General features: G+C 35.9%; 1 pseudogene; it reads right to left on the reverse strand.

Annotated features, from left to right (window-relative positions):
- Positions 1–3,723, reverse strand: part of LOC123218969 — a 5,526-nt pseudogene extending 1,803 nt beyond the window's left edge.
- Between the last annotated feature and the right edge of the window lie 372 nt (positions 3,724–4,095).

Here is a 4,095-nt window from a genome sequence, read left to right on the forward strand (position 1 = left end):
TTTCCAAAACTTGTTTTCAGAAACTTTAAGCTCTTCAGAAATACTATTATTAATGAAAAATGCTGGTTTCTTTGGTGCAGGTAGAACCATGGTCTCGTTGGTAAGCATGGAAACAACCTCTGACATTGTTGGTCTATCTTTTGCCTGGTCTTGAACGCACAGGAGACCTTATTTAAGGTACCTAAGCACTTCAGGGGGTGAGCAAGATTCATCCATTGTTTCCTCTATTAATTCTAAAGCTTTACCTTCAATCCACAGTTGCCATGCCTGAATTAAGGATGAAATGTTATATAAACTATAAACATGAATGATATGCATAGTAATTGAAAACTTACATATCCAACAAGGTTGAGTGGGCGTTCTGTATCATAGCAGCCATTGTTCTTCTTGCCACTCACAATTTCTAATACCATGACGCCAAAGCTATATACATCAGTTTTCATTGAGACAACGCCATTAAATACGTACTCTGGAGACATGTAGCCGCTGAACAATAGTTTAACATCTTGCATTAGTTTTATTGGAATAGGAAAAAGTTGCATGCTAATTAAAAGGACAGTGTGTAGTTCATTGTAAATGTGTATACACTACATATACTTACTGTGTTCCAACAATTCTTTTTGTGTTTGCTTCTACCTCATTCACTGCAAAAGCTCTTGCCATGCCAAAATCTGATATTTTTGGATTCATTTGTTCATCCAATAAAATGTTGCCGGCTTTCAAGTCTCTGTGAATCACTTTAAGTCTTGAATACTTGTGAAGATAAATAAGTCCTTGAGCGATTCCTTCAATTATACTTAAACGTTTTTTCATATTCAGAATGTTTTTTCTGCTAGAATCTGTCCCAAAACAAGAAACACAAATGCAGTAAAAAGAAGTTGTTGGGTAGAATACAAAGTTAAAATCCTTACAAGTTTGATGGGACATACCAAATAGAAAGAAATCCAAGCTTTTATTAGGCAAGTACTCATATACTAAAAATCTTTCTCCACCATGAAGTGAACATCCTAGAAGCCTTACAAGATTAGTGTGCTGGAGTTTTGCAATGAGTTTAGCTTCGTTCTTGAACTCCTCTATTCCTTGACCTGAACTTTTTGAGAGCTTCTTTATTGCTGTTTCTTGCCCATCCAGTAGTTGTCCCTGAAATCATTGCATTTGGGGATTAATAAGATATATTGATGATTGTACAACGAATTAATACAAAGGATGGTTATAAGTTTACCTTATAAACTGGACCAAAACCTCCCTGTCCCAGCTTATTTTCTGGTGAGAAATTGTTTGTAGCTGCAGCAATGACTTGAAAATCGAATATCTTCAGTTCATTTTTCGGTTCTTTATGTTGGGATTTTCGTTTCCCAAATGTTAGGGAAGTGATACTGAGATGTTGTCTCCAAGTTCATGTAACAGTTTCCATCGATTCCATATGCTTTCCACTAATTAAGATTATACACATAATTAAATACTATATTCCAGATCTTTATTGATTCATCAAATGAAGTATATTTGTTCTAGATTACCTTTAGTCTTGAGTTTTTTTCCTGTCAAATAGCTATAGTAGCATAACAGAGGTATAACTAAGACTATTCCTAATGACATCCACCACTTCTCCTCTGCAACAACAAAAGAAAATTCAATTCTTATTATAAAATAACAACAATTATAAGTGCGTTTCGGAGTTAACGCAATCAGGATGAAGATAATATTGACTAAGATACCAAAGGATAAACTGATATTCTTTTGGTGGATTGCATACCTTCAGCCTTGTATTTTCTCCGTATCCGATAGCATAAGTAAAGCAGAAGGGGTACCACTAGAGCTACTACTACCCCAATGATGAGCTTTATCCACCACTTCTTCTTTTCTGCATTGACTAGAACAGAAAGAATTCTATTTTAATTAAGATACCAAAAAAAAAAAAAAACGTAAATTTTAACCACTAAAGAGAATTTAGTAGGTTTTCTAGACCTCAGCCACAAAAATGTACAGTGATTCTTACAAAACAATAATGTTTAAAATCCCTAAATGATGCAAAGCACTCTTGAGAAAGGGAATGGTCTTGTCACAACTGAATTCAAAGCTGAGACAGTATTGGGTTCTTAGCATACTTACTTATGGATCCAAATCCAGGGTTTTCAAAGACTTCCATGTATATTGTGCGATAATTGCTGCTCAAAGAGTCTGTGAAATCCGATCCTCTGCTCCAAATCTCACAGCCGGTATTGTTGTTTGCATTGGTACTAGCAAAGGCAACACAAGAACAATTCTTCATGCATTTGGCTTTACAATGATCTATGGTCATGTTGTCAATATCTTTGAACTGGAATCCTTCTCCAGACATGAAGCCTTCTCTGGCATTATAATTAGTATATAACCTTCCCCACAGTAACGATAGTCGTCCAGCTCATTTGTAACCAACGATCCTACGTCATCCTTGAGATCACCAATGGAACTAATTTTTAGTATTGGAAACGATGTGTTGTCTTCATTTACAGAATAACTGAAGTACTTTTCTTGTTCATTTGTGGTGTATATGAAATTATAGACGAAGTGGTAACTCTGAGAATTTATGAAGCTGCTGCTGCTGAGCCCATTTCGCCAAAGCCTACTCTTCCACAACACTTCGCCGTTCCACCATATGACTTGCTGGTTCGTGACATTGGGGTCCATGCCAAGTGTGAATGACCTTGGGCTGGAGAATCTTCCGTAATCCAAGACTGCAGAAACCATTTATGCCCAGTTTGCAAATTAATTCCCAGTTTCATGCCTGGAAGAAGCGTATCAGTTGGATAGTCAAAGCTTTGCCACAACTCTCGCTTAGATCCATTTGAATACATTCCATACACCACAAAATTTCCATTTTTCTCCAGAGTAGCACTTGTATTTTCCGTTGCTTGAAATGAAGTAATAATAATAGGATTCCCCTTGCTGTGTAAAATTTTCAAATTGCCATCAGCGCTGTCTATTATAAGTTTTCCAGAATTGTCTGAGATTGGGTAATTCCTGTTGGCAACCCACACAGGCTGAATCCTCTTCTTCACAGCATACTGCGCACCATAATATATGTTGCAATAAGGATAATCATAAACGTTGTCCAACGAGTTCCTCTCTTTAGGCTTATAGTACCATATTCCTAAGTAACGGTTTCTCGCATTTCTAGGGCTAAAGAATCCCAACCTGAAGTTCCCAAAAGCAGAAACCAGCTGATCCCCATCTTTGAGCACTTGGCCTTGAATTAATCTATCTGTCTGGGAATAAGATGCCCCAGCAGAAATATCAGAAATGAAAAGCTGAAGAGCATTTCATTCCTTCCTCTTCCACCCATTAAGAGAATTGTGTACATGAAGAAACGCATTTTGCTGGTGTACATACTCATGCAATCGATCAAGAAGTAAACAACAATTAATGGAAGACTTTTCTTTGGAAGAGTATTGTTGATTTGTTTTCTTGGAAGGTTCATATTGGCGAATTCGGAAGACTTTTTATTAGTTTTGAATATTCCCAACTGTCCACATTTTTAGACAGTCTAATGCAGACAATTAACTCTGCCCCCACAATATAATATATACTTTAAAAATTAGCATAAATTTATTAATTTCTTAAATGAGCAAGAAGAGATCATTATTTTGATGATTTTATAAAGATACATGCATTTAATATATTTTTTAATTGGAATATTGGTAACGATCTCTATCAGTCTATGCAATGACTGACTTTAAGAGTCATTGTACTTCACACGTTAAGACTATCAGTAACTATTTATTGTGTAGCCTTTGAATGAGAAGTTAACATTTTATTTCCTTCTCATTCTAATTACCGTGTATATTTATGTCTTCACCCACTGATTTACTGAATTTTGATTCATTATAATTGGGAAACCTACGTTTGAAGGCTTCAGATTCACAAACAAATAGGGAACACAAATTTTGCACCACAAGAAAGTTATTCTAAAGAGTAAATATGCCTAAATTCATGAGTAAATATAACCAGTGATGGCCGCAGCCGTCGCCATTGACTATCTATTTCTGCCTTCGGGAGAGACTGGAAGAGAGTCAAATTTGATGACTCAGTTTAAATTAGTGCTTTACTTTTCGTGGA

The sequence above is a fragment of the Mangifera indica genome, chromosome 6 (assembly GCF_011075055.1).
Source record: "Mangifera indica cultivar Alphonso chromosome 6, CATAS_Mindica_2.1, whole genome shotgun sequence".
In the NCBI taxonomy this organism is placed as follows: Eukaryota; Viridiplantae; Streptophyta; class Magnoliopsida; order Sapindales; family Anacardiaceae; genus Mangifera; species Mangifera indica.